The sequence below is a fragment of the Chanodichthys erythropterus genome, chromosome 17, assembly GCF_024489055.1.
Source record: "Chanodichthys erythropterus isolate Z2021 chromosome 17, ASM2448905v1, whole genome shotgun sequence".
Taxonomy (NCBI): Eukaryota; Metazoa; Chordata; class Actinopteri; order Cypriniformes; family Xenocyprididae; genus Chanodichthys; species Chanodichthys erythropterus.
In genome coordinates this window covers 41,609,723-41,626,455 of record NC_090237.1, presented here as the reverse complement: position 1 = coordinate 41,626,455, position 16,733 = coordinate 41,609,723, and the positions used below count along the sequence as shown (strand labels likewise).

Genomic DNA, 16,733 nt, shown 5'->3' with positions numbered 1-16,733 from the left:
TTTAGTAAGGATTTCTAGTAAAATTAGTAAAACCTGAAGCCTTCATAGCTAGTTTATCTTCCTGCAGCTTGTTAAGTTCAAACCTAGCCTAGTTATAACAAATTATTAGTTGTGATTTACATTTAATGCTGACTTTATGTTATGTTGCTAAGTAAGTTACGTTGCTATGGACACAGTTCCAACTGTACATCAGACTATTCTATTTAGCAGAAGCAACACAGTCATTTCTTAATCAGTTAAGTCATTTTGGATCAATATTTTGTGTCAAATGATTTGTCTTACTGTCTGTTAGTAAGTAGCTGTGTAATAAGTGGAATAATATGCAGCTATTATTGTGAAAAACAAAAACAAAAAACTGACAGGCTGACTAACGACACCGTATAATGCAGTATAAAGCTGTAATAATGCCACAACACAGTAACCCAGTAAAGACCTAATTTATTGATATGATATTTCAACATCGACCTAGAAAACAAACAAGACAACATAACTATGCACAGATATTAAAAATTAACATCTAGACAACACAAAGCAAAACATACAGAATAGAAAAGGGAAAATAAAATAAAAATAACAGAGTAAGGATCACAAATCGTAAACAATCATACATTAATAATATGTATTCTTTTGTAACTTGCAGGTGTTTCGTTGGGGCTCATAGTCCTGCACAGTGGCCTGACTGCAACCGAGTGGTGGAGGCCATCTTCACAAGGCTCTGTGCTCTCTACCCGAATGCGGTGCGCTGTGATGGAGTGAGGGTGTCCCGCTTCACAATGGTAACACGTGTTTACAAGCACATTCGAGAGTGCATCCTCACCAATGCTAAGGTGATGAGCGAGACCACCATCCAGCTCCCTGAAGTGAACGCTGCAACAGTCACACAGTGGTGAGTAAATTAGCATTGTAACTGCTAAGCCTAAACCTAAAGCATCTGAGGGCTACACAGAGGGTTCAAGTAACTGACGCAGTTAACTTAATGTTAGTGACTGCTTTGACGGGTCTAGAAACAAATCAATTCAACAATTCAGCAATATGAAAGATAATATTTTTTGCTCAGGAAATGGTCTTCAACAGACTGCAAGAATCCATAATCCATAATAGAATGGTTATCTCAATGAAGTAGCCATTTTACAAAAGCAATAATACATGAGACGAGGGTGTGATCAATTGCTATGTGATCTCAGCTGTGTCATGCTTCTGCATCATAGTCGTGATCAAATAGTAGTTGATCACACCATCTTTTGTATTATTGCTTAAATGTTTATTAATATTGGTTGTTTATGTTTTCCCAGGTTCAGCAGGCGTTGCAAGTCTCAGGAACAGGAGATTTTAAAGCAGGGTATCCAAGCCCCAGACGCACCCATGGCAGGACCTGAGGAGCTTCCTGCGGCTATACAGAAAGGACCCACTCTCTATTCAGGCAGTCTGGCTGAGCCTCACCTTTTTATCCTGCCACCAAACACTGCTGGGGAGGCAAAACTCAAGGGGAGGTCGCAACCTCAGGCCATCTCCAAGGCTCCACCATCACATCAAGGACTTCCTGTCATAGCACGTCCTATTGCACCAGCACTACCGTTCTCTCTCCCTTTCATTTTACCATCTGTGCAGCTTCCTACAGTGATAGACGCAAGTGCGCCGTCCTCTACAGTGCCTGGTACCTCACAGGTGATGTTCTTCAACCTCCCATTACCTTCAGCTATGCCACCATCAGCTCAGACACAGACATCCAGTCAAGCTGTTCCTTACTCCACTCAGCAATACAGAAAGAGAAAACAGGAGAGGGAGCTCACTGGAACTGTCACAAGAAAATATGTGAGGAAGACAGACGTCATTCTTTGTAAAAAGTGTAAAAAAGAAAGACGGCCACCATCACATCTTCAGTACTTTGGTAACTGGTACTGCAAAGAGTCTGAGACTCAATCATATGGTGAATGGAGGGCTGTGCTGGAGGAACGAGGTTATAGGAAAAAAAAGCCAGGAAATGACAACCCTCCAGCTTCATAAAATTGCTCTTTCAGCACGTTTTTTTTTTGTTTTGTTTTGTTTATTTATTTGGTTAATGTTTGCATTATAGAGCAATTTACAAGTCTCCAACAATGACTAAAATGTATAATAGGTTTCTAAAAAATCTCTAAAAAAAACATGTTTTTTTCTTCACTGCTTGTTTCCTCTGCTGCATGCCTCTGTTGGGAAAATATTTCAGGTATAAATGTGATATAATATAATATAATATAATATAATATAATATATATATATGTATGTTTATTAGTGCTGTTCAACGATAACCGTGGTTACCGTGTACAAAATAAGAGTCTGTGTTTACGTAATATATGTGTGTTTGTTTTGTGTATAATTATTATGTATATATAAATATACACACATACATGTATATATTTAAGAAAAATATCTTATATTTCTATATAAATATTTACATTTATATATAATTTAAATATATAAAAATATAAATACATTTATATATTTATACATACATGCTTATATTTCTTAAATATATACATGTATGTGTGTGTATTTATATATACATAATAATTATACACAAAACAAACACATATATTACGTAAACACAGACTCTTATTTTGTACACGGTAACCACGGTTATCATTGAACAGCCCTAATGTGTGTAATATATATATATATATATATATATATATATATATATATATATATATATATATATATATATATATAAATAATGGTAAGTTTACCTTGTTATTCATGTGTGAGTTTTTTATTTTTATTTTCTCAGGCTGTTATGTCAAAATTGCACTGCAGATGTTTGTTTTGGTTAATTATTTATTCTTTTCTCAGGCTGTTATGTCAAAATTGCACTGCAGATGTTTGTTTTGGTTTATTATTTATTCTTTTCTCAGGCTGTTATGTCAAAATTGCACTGCAGATGTTTGTTTTGGTTTATTATTTATTCTTTTCTCAGGCTGTTATGTCAAAATTGCACTGCAGATGTTTGTTTTGGTTAATTATTTATTCTTTTCTCAGGCTGTTATGTCAAAATTGCACTGCAACTGTTTGTTTTGGTTTATTATTCTTTTCTCAGGCTGTTATGTCAAAATTGCACTGCAGATGTTTGTTTTGGTTTATTATTTATTCTTTTCTCAGGCTGTTATGTCAAAATTGCACTGCAACTGTTTGTTTTGGTTTATTATTTATTCTTTTCTCAGGCTGTTATGTCAAAATTGCACTGCAACTGTTTGTTTTGGTTTATTATTTATTCTTTTCTCAGGCTGTTATGTCAAAATTGCACTGCTGTTCTAAATTTTTTTTATTGACTAAAAATCTATGCAAATAAAAACGGTTGTTAATCTTTGCCCTCACATTATTGTTTCTGTGTGCCTATTTGTATTTTCAAAATATTTGTAGCTGTGGACACAATATGTTTTTTTAAAAACATAAAAACATACAAACATAACTGTAAAACACAATAAAAACAGGGACAGTAAGAATAGGGCAGAAAATATAATTTATAGTTTCTATACTGTAAAAAAAAAAAAAAAAAAAAAAAGGTATCAATTTACATATATTCATATATTCTGTTATGAAAACGCACCAAGAAGATGGCTATTGTTATTGCCGTGTGTTTATTGTCTTCACATTTATTATGTCAAAACATTTCGGCTTTTTTTATCCAGTGATAGCTGGATGCCTTTGTCCACATAAGGTATTTCCTGGAGCGTCACAAATTAGTACTTTTACGAGTCCATTTTGGTCCGCTTTGGGCTTTTCTGCGAGAGAGCGCCCTCCGCCGTCCGGTATGAACGAAACATACACAACGTGAGAGCGTTTACGTTGGAGAGTGCCCAAATTAAAGTACGGGGGGCGAATTTACGTCTGATTAAAGTACGGGGGGCAATAACGATGACACACGCGTGCACCGGCGGCGTCAAAGGGACACGTTCCGCAAATTCCGATCACCGGTCGGAGCGGGGCGCGAACTCGGGTCGCTGTGCCTCTTATGGTTGCTTTACCACGACTAACCGGCGCCGGCCTTGGCGCAATGGATAGCGCATTGGACTTCTAGGTTGCCAACGGAGGTATTCAAAGGTTGTGGGTTCGAGTCCCACCAGAGTCGTGGTTTGCCTCTTTTGCTCAGATGTCTTTGTAAGACATTCTCATTTGCTCAGTTCACCTGTTCTAAACAAAGGGAGAGAACAAGAACGGTTTGAAAACCACTAGCGTAGGTCAAAATCTGCAACTACCTATTGTTGGCTACCTACCTGGCAAAAATTGCCTTCCGTTTATCCTAGCTGAGACAGTGTTTAGATGTACTGTAACTGGAGGTTCACAAAACATTTGACACACGAGTATTGAGAGTTTAGATCCAAAATGAAATGATCTGAGGTATTCCATTATCCCTGAACAGAAGCCTGCACACGTTTCAGGTTTTGGAAAATAATCCTCAAACCTCAAAATGACCTATTCCATGATGTGCTGCCTCTTTTAGACTTTGGCTACAAAAGTTTTGATCCAGGCTGAGCACCCGGCGCTGTGGCTTAGTTGGTTAAAGCGCCTGTCTAGTAAACAGGAGATCCTGGGTTCGAATCCCAGCAGTGCCTAACCGGTGGGTTGTAGGAGTAGACATTTGATCTTTTCAAATATAAAAGTCTCTGCAGGACAGACAGCCTGGACTTCTAGGTGGTAAACGAAGGCTTTATAAAGGTTGTTGCTGACTCCCACCAGAGGCACGAATGTTGTCTCTTTGCAAGACAGACGTTTGCTTCAACTTGGCATTTTCAAACTTTTTTCAGAAGCCTGCCCAGCACATTTGTTCTTGTTTTCCTTATTGGACACAGCCCAGTCACATCAGAGAGTACGTTACTAATCAGTCCATTGGTTAATTCACCTGTTTCAAATGAGAAAGATAACAAAAAAACGTGGTGCAGACAGGCTTGAAGAATGGTTGGAATGCCTCTGGCTTAGGCCAAAATCAGAAGAAAGCTCAAGAAACATTTGAGATGCGAGTATTGAGAGTGTAGAGCCAAAATCCAATGAGTTCCGACATTCCATTGAGGCCTGAGCGGCCCGTTATGTTTTGGAAATAATGCTCCTACCTCCAGGGGACCTCTTTCATGATGTAATCAGCTATCTCCTACCTCTTTTAGGCTTTTTATGCAAAGAAATTTCACCTAGCTTAGCAAGAGGCGCTGTGGCTTAGTTGGTCAAAGCGCCTGTCTCGTAAACAGGAGATCCTGGGTTCAAATCCCAGCAGTGCCTAGGCCACATGATATGGGGGTGCTTTTCTTAATATATATTCTTATATGAAGGTCTTTGCGTGCCGGACAGCGTGCGTCGGCGCAAAACCGGAAAACTCGAGTTTAGATCCAAAAGGAAAAGATATCAGATATTCCCTCATCCTTCAACAGAGGCCTGAATGTCCCTCAGGTTTTGGAAATAATCCCGTAACCTCTAAGGGACCTCTTTCATGATGTAATCAGCTATTTTCCTGACGGGCTGCCTCTTTTAGACTTTTTATACCAACCAATTTGCACCAGGCTTTACACCCGGCGCTGTGGCTTAGTTGGTCAAAGCGCCTGTCTTGTAAACAGGAGATCCTGGGTTCAAATCCCAGCAGTGCCTATGCCACAAGATGTGAGGGTGCTCATTTAAACTTTTCAAATAGGAAAACCTTTGGATCCCCAGCACTGCATATCTGCACCAAACTGGAACTCTAAGAAGGCCCTCAAAGCGTGGCTCTGTGGCGCAATGGATAGCGCATTGGACTTCTAGGTTGCCAACGGAGGTATTCAAAGGTTGTGGGTTCGAGTCCCACCAGAGTCGTGGTTTGCCTCTTTTGCTCAGATGTCTTTGTAAGACATTCTCATTTGCTCAGTTCACCTGTTCTAAACAAAGGGAGAGAACAAGAACGGTTTGAAAACCACTAGCGTAGGTCAAAATCTGCAACTACCTATTGTTGGCTACCTACCTGGCAAAAATTGCCTTCCGTTTATCCTAGCTGAGACAGTGTTTAGATGTACTGTAACTGGAGGTTCACAAAACATTTGACACACGAGTATTGAGAGTTTAGATCCAAAATGAAATGATCTGAGGTATTCCCTTATCCCTGAACAGAAGCCTGCACACGTTTCAGGTTTTGGAAAATAATCCTCAAACCTCAAAATGACCTATTCCATGATGTGCTGCCTCTTTTAGACTTTGGCTACAAAAGTTTTGATCCAGGCTGAGCACCCGGCGCTGTGGCTTAGTTGGTTAAAGCGCCTGTCTAGTAAACAGGAGATCCTGGGTTCGAATCCCAGCAGTGCCTAACCGGTGGGTTGTAGGAGTAGACATTTGATCTTTTCAAATATAAAAGTCTCTGCAGGACAGACAGCCTTGACTTCAAGGTGGTAAACGAAGGCTTTATAAAGGTTGTTGCTGACTCCCACCAGAGGCACGAATGTTGTCTCTTTGCAAGACAGACGTTTGCTTCAACTTGGCATTTTCAAACTTTTTTTCAGAAGCCTGCCCAGCACATTTGTTCTTGTTTTCCTTATTGGACACAGCCCAGTCACATCAGAGAGTACGTTACTAATCAGTCCATTGGTTAATTCACCTGTTTCAAATGAGAAAGATAACAAAAAAACGTGGTGCAGACAGGCTTGAAGAATGGTTGGAATGCCTCTGGCTTAGGCCAAAATCAGAAGAAAGCTCAAGAAACATTTGAGATGCGAGTATTGAGAGTGTAGAGCCAAAATCCAATGAGTTCCGACATTCCATTGAGGCCTGAGCGGCCCGTTATGTTTTGGAAATAATCCTCCTACCTCCAGGGGACCTCTTTCATGATGTAATCAGCTATCTCCTACCTCTTTTAGGCTTTTTATGCAAAGAAATTTCACCTAGCTTAGCAAGAGGCGCTGTGGCTTAGTTGGTCAAAGCGCCTGTCTCGTAAACAGGAGATCCTGGGTTCAAATCCCAGCAGTGCCTAGGCCACATGATATGGGGGTGCTTTTCTTAATATATATTCTTATATGAAGGTCTTTGCGTGCCGGACAGCGTGCGTCGGCGCAAAACCGGAAAACTCGAGTTTAGATCCAAAAGGAAAAGATATCAGATATTCCCTCATCCTTCAACAGAGGCCTGAATGTCCCTCAGGTTTTGGAAATAATCCCGTAACCTCTAAGGGACCTCTTTCATGATGTAATCAGCTATTTTCCTGACGGGCTGCCTCTTTTAGACTTTTTATACCAACCAATTTGCACCAGGCTTTACACCCGGCGCTGTGGCTTAGTTGGTCAAAGCGCCTGTCTTGTAAACAGGAGATCCTGGGTTCAAATCCCAGCAGTGCCTATGCCACAAGATGTGAGGGTGCTCATTTAAACTTTTCAAATAGGAAAACCTTTGGATCCCCAGCACTGCATATCTGCACCAAACTGGAACTCTAAGAAGGCCCTCAAAGCGTGGCTCTGTGGCGCAATGGATAGCGCATTGGACTTCTAGGTTGCCAACGGAGGTATTCAAAGGTTGTGGGTTCGAGTCCCACCAGAGTCGTGGTTTGCCTCTTTTGCTCAGATGTCTTTGTAAGACATTCTCATTTGCTCAGTTCACCTGTTCTAAACAAAGGGAGAGAACAAGAACGGTTTGAAAACCACTAGCGTAGGTCAAAATCTGCAACTACCTATTGTTGGCTACCTACCTGGCAAAAATTGCCTTCCGTTTATCCTAGCTGAGACAGTGTTTAGATGTACTGTAACTGGAGGTTCACAAAACATTTGACACACGAGTATTGAGAGTTTAGATCCAAAATGAAATGATCTGAGGTATTCCATTATCCCTGAACAGAAGCCTGCACACGTTTCAGGTTTTGGAAAATAATCCTCAAACCTCAAAATGACCTATTCCATGATGTGCTGCCTCTTTTAGACTTTGGCTACAAAAGTTTTGATCCAGGCTGAGCACCCGGCGCTGTGGCTTAGTTGGTTAAAGCGCCTGTCTAGTAAACAGGAGATCCTGGGTTCGAATCCCAGCAGTGCCTAACCGGTGGGTTGTAGGAGTAGACATTTGATCTTTTCAAATATAAAAGTCTCTGCAGGACAGACAGCCTGGACTTCTAGGTGGTAAACGAAGGCTTTATAAAGGTTGTTGCTGACTCCCACCAGAGGCACGAATGTTGTCTCTTTGCAAGACAGACGTTTGCTTCAACTTGGCATTTTCAAACTTTTTTTCAGAAGCCTGCCCAGCACATTTGTTCTTGTTTTCCTTATTGAACACAGCCCAGTCACATCAGAGAGTACGTTACTAATCAGTCCATTGGTTAATTCACCTGTTTCAAATGAGAAAGATAACAAAAAAACGTGGTGCAGACAGGCTTGAAGAATGGTTGGAATGCCTCTGGCTTAGGCCAAAATCAGAAGAAAGCTCAAGAAACATTTGAGATGCGAGTATTGAGAGTGTAGAGCCAAAATCCAATGAGTTCCGACATTCCATTGAGGCCTGAGCGGCCCGTTATGTTTTGGAAATAATCCTCCTACCTCCAGGGGACCTCTTTCATGATGTAATCAGCTATCTCCTACCTCTTTTAGGCTTTTTATGCAAAGAAATTTCACCTAGCTTAGCAAGAGGCGCTGTGGCTTAGTTGGTCAAAGCGCCTGTCTCGTAAACAGGAGATCCTGGGTTCAAATCCCAGCAGTGCCTAGGCCACATGATATGGGGGTGCTTTTCTTAATATATATTCTTATATGAAGGTCTTTGCGTGCCGGACAGCGTGCGTCGGCGCAAAACCGGAAAACTCGAGTTTAGATCCAAAAGGAAAAGATATCAGATATTCCCTCATCCTTCAACAGAGGCCTGAATGTCCCTCAGGTTTTGGAAATAATCCCGTAACCTCTAAGGGACCTCTTTCATGATGTAATCAGCTATTTTCCTGACGGGCTGCCTCTTTTAGACTTTTTATACCAACCAATTTGCACCAGGCTTTACACCCGGCGCTGTGGCTTAGTTGGTCAAAGCGCCTGTCTTGTAAACAGGAGATCCTGGGTTCAAATCCCAGCAGTGCCTATGCCACAAGATGTGAGGGTGCTCATTTAAACTTTTCAAATAGGAAAACCTTTGGATCCCCAGCACTGCATATCTGCACCAAACTGGAACTCTAAGAAGGCCCTCAAAGCGTGGCTCTGTGGCGCAATGGATAGCGCATTGGACTTCTAGGTTGCCAACGGAGGTATTCAAAGGTTGTGGGTTCGAGTCCCACCAGAGTCGTGGTTTGCCTCTTTTGCTCAGATGTCTTTGTAAGACATTCTCATTTGCTCAGTTCACCTGTTCTAAACAAAGGGAGAGAACAAGAACGGTTTGAAAACCACTAGCGTAGGTCAAAATCTGCAACTACCTATTGTTGGCTACCTACCTGGCAAAAATTGCCTTCCGTTTATCCTAGCTGAGACAGTGTTTAGATGTACTGTAACTGGAGGTTCACAAAACATTTGACACACGAGTATTGAGAGTTTAGATCCAAAATGAAATGATCTGAGGTATTCCATTATCCCTGAACAGAAGCCTGCACACGTTTCAGGTTTTGGAAAATAATCCTCAAACCTCAAAATGACCTATTCCATGATGTGCTGCCTCTTTTAGACTTTGGCTACAAAAGTTTTGATCCAGGCTGAGCACCCGGCGCTGTGGCTTAGTTGGTTAAAGCGCCTGTCTAGTAAACAGGAGATCCTGGGTTCGAATCCCAGCAGTGCCTAACCGGTGGGTTGTAGGAGTAGACATTTGATCTTTTCAAATATAAAAGTCTCTGCAGGACAGACAGCCTGGACTTCTAGGTGGTAAACGAAGGCTTTATAAAGGTTGTTGCTGACTCCCACCAGAGGCACGAATGTTGTCTCTTTGCAAGACAGACGTTTGCTTCAACTTGGCATTTTCAAACTTTTTTTCAGAAGCCTGCCCAGCACATTTGTTCTTGTTTTCCTTATTGGACACAGCCCAGTCACATCAGAGAGTACGTTACTAATCAGTCCATTGGTTAATTCACCTGTTTCAAATGAGAAAGATAACAAAAAAACGTGGTGCAGACAGGCTTGAAGAATGGTTGGAATGCCTCTGGCTTAGGCCAAAATCAGAAGAAAGCTCAAGAAACATTTGAGATGCGAGTATTGAGAGTGTAGAGCCAAAATCCAATGAGTTCCGACATTCCATTGAGGCCTGAGCGGCCCGTTATGTTTTGGAAATAATCCTCCTACCTCCAGGGGACCTCTTTCATGATGTAATCAGCTATCTCCTACCTCTTTTAGGCTTTTTATGCAAAGAAATTTCACCTAGCTTAGCAAGAGGCGCTGTGGCTTAGTTGGTCAAAGCGCCTGTCTCGTAAACAGGAGATCCTGGGTTCAAATCCCAGCAGTGCCTAGGCCACATGATATGGGGGTGCTTTTCTTAATATATATTCTTATATGAAGGTCTTTGCGTGCCGGACAGCGTGCGTCGGCGCAAAACCGGAAAACTCGAGTTTAGATCCAAAAGGAAAAGATATCAGATATTCCCTCATCCTTCAACAGAGGCCTGAATGTCCCTCAGGTTTTGGAAATAATCCCGTAACCTCTAAGGGACCTCTTTCATGATGTAATCAGCTATTTTCCTGACGGGCTGCCTCTTTTAGACTTTTTATACCAACCAATTTGCACCAGGCTTTACACCCGGCGCTGTGGCTTAGTTGGTCAAAGCGCCTGTCTTGTAAACAGGAGATCCTGGGTTCAAATCCCAGCAGTGCCTATGCCACAAGATGTGAGGGTGCTCATTTAAACTTTTCAAATAGGAAAACCTTTGGATCCCCAGCACTGCATATCTGCACCAAACTGGAACTCTAAGAAGGCCCTCAAAGCGTGGCTCTGTGGCGCAATGGATAGCGCATTGGACTTCTAGGTTGCCAACGGAGGTATTCAAAGGTTGTGGGTTCGAGTCCCACCAGAGTCGTGGTTTGCCTCTTTTGCTCAGATGTCTTTGTAAGACATTCTCATTTGCTCAGTTCACCTGTTCTAAACAAAGGGAGAGAACAAGAACGGTTTGAAAACCACTAGCGTAGGTCAAAATCTGCAACTACCTATTGTTGGCTACCTACCTGGCAAAAATTGCCTTCCGTTTATCCTAGCTGAGACAGTGTTTAGATGTACTGTAACTGGAGGTTCACAAAACATTTGACACACGAGTATTGAGGGTTTAGATCCAAAATGAAATGATCTGAGGTATTCCATTATCCCTGAACAGAAGCCTGCACACGTTTCAGGTTTTGGAAAATAATCCTCAAACCTCAAAATGACCTATTCCATGATGTGCTGCCTCTTTTAGACTTTGGCTACAAAAGTTTTGATCCAGGCTGAGCACCCGGCGCTGTGGCTTAGTTGGTTAAAGCGCCTGTCTAGTAAACAGGAGATCCTGGGTTCGAATCCCAGCAGTGCCTAACCGGTGGGTTGTAGGAGTAGACATTTGATCTTTTCAAATATAAAAGTCTCTGCAGGACAGACAGCCTGGACTTCTAGGTGGTAAACGAAGGCTTTATAAAGGTTGTTGCTGACTCCCACCAGAGGCACGAATGTTGTCTCTTTGCAAGACAGACGTTTGCTTCAACTTGGCATTTTCAAACTTTTTTTCAGAAGCCTGCCCAGCACATTTGTTCTTGTTTTCCTTATTGGACACAGCCCAGTCACATCAGAGAGTACGTTACTAATCAGTCCATTGGTTAATTCACCTGTTTCAAATGAGAAAGATAACAAAAAAACGTGGTGCAGACAGGCTTGAAGAATGGTTGGAATGCCTCTGGCTTAGGCCAAAATCAGAAGAAAGCTCAAGAAACATTTGAGATGCGAGTATTGAGAGTGTAGAGCCAAAATCCAATGAGTTCCGACATTCCATTGAGGCCTGAGCGGCCCGTTATGTTTTGGAAATAATCCTCCTACCTCCAGGGGACCTCTTTCATGATGTAATCAGCTATCTCCTACCTCTTTTAGGCTTTTTATGCAAAGAAATTTCACCTAGCTTAGCAAGAGGCGCTGTGGCTTAGTTGGTCAAAGCGCCTGTCTCGTAAACAGGAGATCCTGGGTTCAAATCCCAGCAGTGCCTAGGCCACATGATATGGGGGTGCTTTTCTTAATATATATTCTTATATGAAGGTCTTTGCGTGCCGGACAGCGTGCGTCGGCGCAAAACCGGAAAACTCGAGTTTAGATCCAAAAGGAAAAGATATCAGATATTCCCTCATCCTTCAACAGAGGCCTGAATGTCCCTCAGGTTTTGGAAATAATCCCGTAACCTCTAAGGGACCTCTTTCATGATGTAATCAGCTATTTTCCTGACGGGCTGCCTCTTTTAGACTTTTTATACCAACCAATTTGCACCAGGCTTTACACCCGGCGCTGTGGCTTAGTTGGTCAAAGCGCCTGTCTTGTAAACAGGAGATCCTGGGTTCAAATCCCAGCAGTGCCTATGCCACAAGATGTGAGGGTGCTCATTTAAACTTTTCAAATAGGAAAACCTTTGGATCCCCAGCACTGCATATCTGCACCAAACTGGAACTCTAAGAAGGCCCTCAAAGCGTGGCTCTGTGGCGCAATGGATAGCGCATTGGACTTCTAGGTTGCCAACGGAGGTATTCAAAGGTTGTGGGTTCGAGTCCCACCAGAGTCGTGGTTTGCCTCTTTTGCTCAGATGTCTTTGTAAGACATTCTCATTTGCTCAGTTCACCTGTTCTAAACAAAGGGAGAGAACAAGAACGGTTTGAAAACCACTAGCGTAGGTCAAAATCTGCAACTACCTATTGTTGGCTACCTACCTGGCAAAAATTGCCTTCCGTTTATCCTAGCTGAGACAGTGTTTAGATGTACTGTAACTGGAGGTTCACAAAACATTTGACACACGAGTATTGAGGGTTTAGATCCAAAATGAAATGATCTGAGGTATTCCATTATCCCTGAACAGAAGCCTGCACACGTTTCAGGTTTTGGAAAATAATCCTCAAACCTCAAAATGACCTATTCCATGATGTGCTGCCTCTTTTAGACTTTGGCTACAAAAGTTTTGATCCAGGCTGAGCACCCGGCGCTGTGGCTTAGTTGGTTAAAGCGCCTGTCTAGTAAACAGGAGATCCTGGGTTCGAATCCCAGCAGTGCCTAACCGGTGGGTTGTAGGAGTAGACATTTGATCTTTTCAAATATAAAAGTCTCTGCAGGACAGACAGCCTGGACTTCTAGGTGGTAAACGAAGGCTTTATAAAGGTTGTTGCTGACTCCCACCAGAGGCACGAATGTTGTCTCTTTGCAAGACAGACGTTTGCTTCAACTTGGCATTTTCAAACTTTTTTTCAGAAGCCTGCCCAGCACATTTGTTCTTGTTTTCCTTATTGGACACAGCCCAGTCACATCAGAGAGTACGTTACTAATCAGTCCATTGGTTAATTCACCTGTTTCAAATGAGAAAGATAACAAAAAAACGTGGTGCAGACAGGCTTGAAGAATGGTTGGAATGCCTCTGGCTTAGGCCAAAATCAGAAGAAAGCTCAAGAAACATTTGAGATGCGAGTATTGAGAGTGTAGAGCCAAAATCCAATGAGTTCCGACATTCCATTGAGGCCTGAGCGGCCCGTTATGTTTTGGAAATAATCCTCCTACCTCCAGGGGACCTCTTTCATGATGTAATCAGCTATCTCCTACCTCTTTTAGGCTTTTTATGCAAAGAAATTTCACCTAGCTTAGCAAGAGGCGCTGTGGCTTAGTTGGTCAAAGCGCCTGTCTCGTAAACAGGAGATCCTGGGTTCAAATCCCAGCAGTGCCTAGGCCACATGATATGGGGGTGCTTTTCTTAATATATATTCTTATATGAAGGTCTTTGCGTGCCGGACAGCGTGCGTCGGCGCAAAACCGGAAAACTCGAGTTTAGATCCAAAAGGAAAAGATATCAGATATTCCCTCATCCTTCAACAGAGGCCTGAATGTCCCTCAGGTTTTGGAAATAATCCCGTAACCTCTAAGGGACCTCTTTCATGATGTAATCAGCTATTTTCCTGACGGGCTGCCTCTTTTAGACTTTTTATACCAACCAATTTGCACCAGGCTTTACACCCGGCGCTGTGGCTTAGTTGGTCAAAGCGCCTGTCTTGTAAACAGGAGATCCTGGGTTCAAATCCCAGCAGTGCCTATGCCACAAGATGTGAGGGTGCTCATTTAAACTTTTCAAATAGGAAAACCTTTGGATCCCCAGCACTGCATATCTGCACCAAACTGGAACTCTAAGAAGGCCCTCAAAGCGTGGCTCTGTGGCGCAATGGATAGCGCATTGGACTTCTAGGTTGCCAACGGAGGTATTCAAAGGTTGTGGGTTCGAGTCCCACCAGAGTCGTGGTTTGCCTCTTTTGCTCAGATGTCTTTGTAAGACATTCTCATTTGCTCAGTTCACCTGTTCTAAACAAAGGGAGAGAACAAGAACGGTTTGAAAACCACTAGCGTAGGTCAAAATCTGCAACTACCTATTGTTGGCTACCTACCTGGCAAAAATTGCCTTCCGTTTATCCTAGCTGAGACAGTGTTTAGATGTACTGTAACTGGAGGTTCACAAAACATTTGACACACGAGTATTGAGGGTTTAGATCCAAAATGAAATGATCTGAGGTATTCCATTATCCCTGAACAGAAGCCTGCACACGTTTCAGGTTTTGGAAAATAATCCTCAAACCTCAAAATGACCTATTCCATGATGTGCTGCCTCTTTTAGACTTTGGCTACAAAAGTTTTGATCCAGGCTGAGCACCCGGCGCTGTGGCTTAGTTGGTTAAAGCGCCTGTCTAGTAAACAGGAGATCCTGGGTTCGAATCCCAGCAGTGCCTAACCGGTGGGTTGTAGGAGTAGACATTTGATCTTTTCAAATATAAAAGTCTCTGCAGGACAGACAGCCTGGACTTCTAGGTGGTAAACGAAGGCTTTATAAAGGTTGTTGCTGACTCCCACCAGAGGCACGAATGTTGTCTCTTTGCAAGACAGACGTTTGCTTCAACTTGGCATTTTCAAACTTTTTTTCAGAAGCCTGCCCAGCACATTTGTTCTTGTTTTCCTTATTGGACACAGCCCAGTCACATCAGAGAGTACGTTACTAATCAGTCCATTGGTTAATTCACCTGTTTCAAATGAGAAAGATAACAAAAAAACGTGGTGCAGACAGGCTTGAAGAATGGTTGGAATGCCTCTGGCTTAGGCCAAAATCAGAAGAAAGCTCAAGAAACATTTGAGATGCGAGTATTGAGAGTGTAGAGCCAAAATCCAATGAGTTCCGACATTCCATTGAGGCCTGAGCGGCCCGTTATGTTTTGGAAATAATCCTCCTACCTCCAGGGGACCTCTTTCATGATGTAATCAGCTATCTCCTACCTCTTTTAGGCTTTTTATGCAAAGAAATTTCACCTAGCTTAGCAAGAGGCGCTGTGGCTTAGTTGGTCAAAGCGCCTGTCTCGTAAACAGGAGATCCTGGGTTCAAATCCCAGCAGTGCCTAGGCCACATGATATGGGGGTGCTTTTCTTAATATATATTCTTATATGAAGGTCTTTGCGTGCCGGACAGCGTGCGTCGGCGCAAAACCGGAAAACTCGAGTTTAGATCCAAAAGGAAAAGATATCAGATATTCCCTCATCCTTCAACAGAGGCCTGAATGTCCCTCAGGTTTTGGAAATAATCCCGTAACCTCTAAGGGACCTCTTTCATGATGTAATCAGCTATTTTCCTGACGGGCTGCCTCTTTTAGACTTTTTATACCAACCAATTTGCACCAGGCTTTACACCCGGCGCTGTGGCTTAGTTGGTCAAAGCGCCTGTCTTGTAAACAGGAGATCCTGGGTTCAAATCCCAGCAGTGCCTATGCCACAAGATGTGAGGGTGCTCATTTAAACTTTTCAAATAGGAAAACCTTTGGATCCCCAGCACTGCATATCTGCACCAAACTGGAACTCTAAGAAGGCCCTCAAAGCGTGGCTCTGTGGCGCAATGGATAGCGCATTGGACTTCTAGGTTGCCAACGGAGGTATTCAAAGGTTGTGGGTTCGAGTCCCACCAGAGTCGTGGTTTGCCTCTTTTGCTCAGATGTCTTTGTAAGACATTCTCATTTGCTCAGTTCACCTGTTCTAAACAAAGGGAGAGAACAAGAACGGTTTGAAAACCACTAGCGTAGGTCAAAATCTGCAACTACCTATTGTTGGCTACCTACCTGGCAAAAATTGCCTTCCGTTTATCCTAGCTGAGACAGTGTTTAGATGTACTGTAACTGGAGGTTCACAAAACATTTGACACACGAGTATTGAGAGTTTAGATCCAAAATGAAATGATCTGAGGTATTCCATTATCCCTGAACAGAAGCCTGCACACGTTTCAGGTTTTGGAAAATAATCCTCAAACCTCAAAATGACCTATTCCATGATGTGCTGCCTCTTTTAGACTTTGGCTACAAAAGTTTTGATCCAGGCTGAGCACCCGGCGCTGTGGCTTAGTTGGTTAAAGCGCCTGTCTAGTAAACAGGAGATCCTGGGTTCGAATCCCAGCAGTGCCTAACCGGTGGGTTGTAGGAGTAGACATTTGATCTTTTCAAATATAAAAGTCTCTGCAGGACAGACAGCCTGGACTTCTAGGTGGTAAACGAAGGCTTTATAAAGGTTGTTGCTGACTCCCACCAGAGGCACGAATGTTGTCTCTTTGCAAGACAGACGTTTGCTTCAACTTGGCATTTTCAAACTTTTTTTCAGAAGCCT

General features: G+C 42.6%; 29 non-coding genes across 29 annotated transcripts; all 29 read left to right on the top strand.

The window, feature by feature from the left end:
* The first annotated feature begins 4,512 nt into the window (after window positions 1-4,512).
* trnat-agu (transfer RNA threonine (anticodon AGU)) lies at window positions 4,513-4,586 on the top strand. Its single transcript has one exon. It is a non-coding gene; the product is annotated as a tRNA-Thr (tRNA).
* A 584-nt stretch (window positions 4,587-5,170) lies between these two features.
* Window positions 5,171-5,244, top strand: trnat-cgu (transfer RNA threonine (anticodon CGU)). The gene has a single exon. It is a non-coding gene; the product is annotated as a tRNA-Thr (tRNA).
* Window positions 5,245-5,533: 289 nt separating this feature from the next.
* On the top strand, window positions 5,534-5,607 carry trnat-ugu (transfer RNA threonine (anticodon UGU)). The gene has a single exon. It is a non-coding gene; the product is annotated as a tRNA-Thr (tRNA).
* A 112-nt stretch (window positions 5,608-5,719) lies between these two features.
* trnar-ucu (transfer RNA arginine (anticodon UCU)) lies at window positions 5,720-5,808 on the top strand. Its single transcript is given in 2 exon segments — window positions 5,720-5,756; window positions 5,773-5,808. It is a non-coding gene; the product is annotated as a tRNA-Arg (tRNA).
* Window positions 5,809-6,218: 410 nt separating this feature from the next.
* On the top strand, window positions 6,219-6,292 carry trnat-agu (transfer RNA threonine (anticodon AGU)). Its single transcript has one exon. It is a non-coding gene; the product is annotated as a tRNA-Thr (tRNA).
* Window positions 6,293-6,877: 585 nt separating this feature from the next.
* trnat-cgu (transfer RNA threonine (anticodon CGU)) lies at window positions 6,878-6,951 on the top strand. Its single transcript has one exon. It is a non-coding gene; the product is annotated as a tRNA-Thr (tRNA).
* Window positions 6,952-7,240: 289 nt separating this feature from the next.
* trnat-ugu (transfer RNA threonine (anticodon UGU)) lies at window positions 7,241-7,314 on the top strand. The gene has a single exon. It is a non-coding gene; the product is annotated as a tRNA-Thr (tRNA).
* A 112-nt stretch (window positions 7,315-7,426) lies between these two features.
* Window positions 7,427-7,515, top strand: trnar-ucu (transfer RNA arginine (anticodon UCU)). Its single transcript is given in 2 exon segments — window positions 7,427-7,463; window positions 7,480-7,515. It is a non-coding gene; the product is annotated as a tRNA-Arg (tRNA).
* Window positions 7,516-7,925: 410 nt separating this feature from the next.
* trnat-agu (transfer RNA threonine (anticodon AGU)) lies at window positions 7,926-7,999 on the top strand. The gene has a single exon. It is a non-coding gene; the product is annotated as a tRNA-Thr (tRNA).
* A 585-nt stretch (window positions 8,000-8,584) lies between these two features.
* Window positions 8,585-8,658, top strand: trnat-cgu (transfer RNA threonine (anticodon CGU)). The gene has a single exon. It is a non-coding gene; the product is annotated as a tRNA-Thr (tRNA).
* A 289-nt stretch (window positions 8,659-8,947) lies between these two features.
* On the top strand, window positions 8,948-9,021 carry trnat-ugu (transfer RNA threonine (anticodon UGU)). The gene has a single exon. It is a non-coding gene; the product is annotated as a tRNA-Thr (tRNA).
* A 112-nt stretch (window positions 9,022-9,133) lies between these two features.
* Window positions 9,134-9,222, top strand: trnar-ucu (transfer RNA arginine (anticodon UCU)). The gene is given in 2 exon segments: window positions 9,134-9,170; window positions 9,187-9,222. It is a non-coding gene; the product is annotated as a tRNA-Arg (tRNA).
* A 410-nt stretch (window positions 9,223-9,632) lies between these two features.
* On the top strand, window positions 9,633-9,706 carry trnat-agu (transfer RNA threonine (anticodon AGU)). The gene has a single exon. It is a non-coding gene; the product is annotated as a tRNA-Thr (tRNA).
* A 585-nt stretch (window positions 9,707-10,291) lies between these two features.
* Window positions 10,292-10,365, top strand: trnat-cgu (transfer RNA threonine (anticodon CGU)). The gene has a single exon. It is a non-coding gene; the product is annotated as a tRNA-Thr (tRNA).
* A 289-nt stretch (window positions 10,366-10,654) lies between these two features.
* Window positions 10,655-10,728, top strand: trnat-ugu (transfer RNA threonine (anticodon UGU)). Its single transcript has one exon. It is a non-coding gene; the product is annotated as a tRNA-Thr (tRNA).
* Window positions 10,729-10,840: 112 nt separating this feature from the next.
* On the top strand, window positions 10,841-10,929 carry trnar-ucu (transfer RNA arginine (anticodon UCU)). The gene is given in 2 exon segments: window positions 10,841-10,877; window positions 10,894-10,929. It is a non-coding gene; the product is annotated as a tRNA-Arg (tRNA).
* A 410-nt stretch (window positions 10,930-11,339) lies between these two features.
* On the top strand, window positions 11,340-11,413 carry trnat-agu (transfer RNA threonine (anticodon AGU)). Its single transcript has one exon. It is a non-coding gene; the product is annotated as a tRNA-Thr (tRNA).
* Window positions 11,414-11,998: 585 nt separating this feature from the next.
* On the top strand, window positions 11,999-12,072 carry trnat-cgu (transfer RNA threonine (anticodon CGU)). The gene has a single exon. It is a non-coding gene; the product is annotated as a tRNA-Thr (tRNA).
* Window positions 12,073-12,361: 289 nt separating this feature from the next.
* trnat-ugu (transfer RNA threonine (anticodon UGU)) lies at window positions 12,362-12,435 on the top strand. The gene has a single exon. It is a non-coding gene; the product is annotated as a tRNA-Thr (tRNA).
* A 112-nt stretch (window positions 12,436-12,547) lies between these two features.
* On the top strand, window positions 12,548-12,636 carry trnar-ucu (transfer RNA arginine (anticodon UCU)). Its single transcript is given in 2 exon segments — window positions 12,548-12,584; window positions 12,601-12,636. It is a non-coding gene; the product is annotated as a tRNA-Arg (tRNA).
* A 410-nt stretch (window positions 12,637-13,046) lies between these two features.
* On the top strand, window positions 13,047-13,120 carry trnat-agu (transfer RNA threonine (anticodon AGU)). The gene has a single exon. It is a non-coding gene; the product is annotated as a tRNA-Thr (tRNA).
* Window positions 13,121-13,705: 585 nt separating this feature from the next.
* Window positions 13,706-13,779, top strand: trnat-cgu (transfer RNA threonine (anticodon CGU)). Its single transcript has one exon. It is a non-coding gene; the product is annotated as a tRNA-Thr (tRNA).
* Window positions 13,780-14,068: 289 nt separating this feature from the next.
* On the top strand, window positions 14,069-14,142 carry trnat-ugu (transfer RNA threonine (anticodon UGU)). Its single transcript has one exon. It is a non-coding gene; the product is annotated as a tRNA-Thr (tRNA).
* A 112-nt stretch (window positions 14,143-14,254) lies between these two features.
* Window positions 14,255-14,343, top strand: trnar-ucu (transfer RNA arginine (anticodon UCU)). The gene is given in 2 exon segments: window positions 14,255-14,291; window positions 14,308-14,343. It is a non-coding gene; the product is annotated as a tRNA-Arg (tRNA).
* Window positions 14,344-14,753: 410 nt separating this feature from the next.
* On the top strand, window positions 14,754-14,827 carry trnat-agu (transfer RNA threonine (anticodon AGU)). The gene has a single exon. It is a non-coding gene; the product is annotated as a tRNA-Thr (tRNA).
* Window positions 14,828-15,412: 585 nt separating this feature from the next.
* Window positions 15,413-15,486, top strand: trnat-cgu (transfer RNA threonine (anticodon CGU)). Its single transcript has one exon. It is a non-coding gene; the product is annotated as a tRNA-Thr (tRNA).
* A 289-nt stretch (window positions 15,487-15,775) lies between these two features.
* trnat-ugu (transfer RNA threonine (anticodon UGU)) lies at window positions 15,776-15,849 on the top strand. The gene has a single exon. It is a non-coding gene; the product is annotated as a tRNA-Thr (tRNA).
* Window positions 15,850-15,961: 112 nt separating this feature from the next.
* On the top strand, window positions 15,962-16,050 carry trnar-ucu (transfer RNA arginine (anticodon UCU)). Its single transcript is given in 2 exon segments — window positions 15,962-15,998; window positions 16,015-16,050. It is a non-coding gene; the product is annotated as a tRNA-Arg (tRNA).
* Window positions 16,051-16,460: 410 nt separating this feature from the next.
* Window positions 16,461-16,534, top strand: trnat-agu (transfer RNA threonine (anticodon AGU)). Its single transcript has one exon. It is a non-coding gene; the product is annotated as a tRNA-Thr (tRNA).
* The last annotated feature ends 199 nt before the right edge of the window (window positions 16,535-16,733 follow it).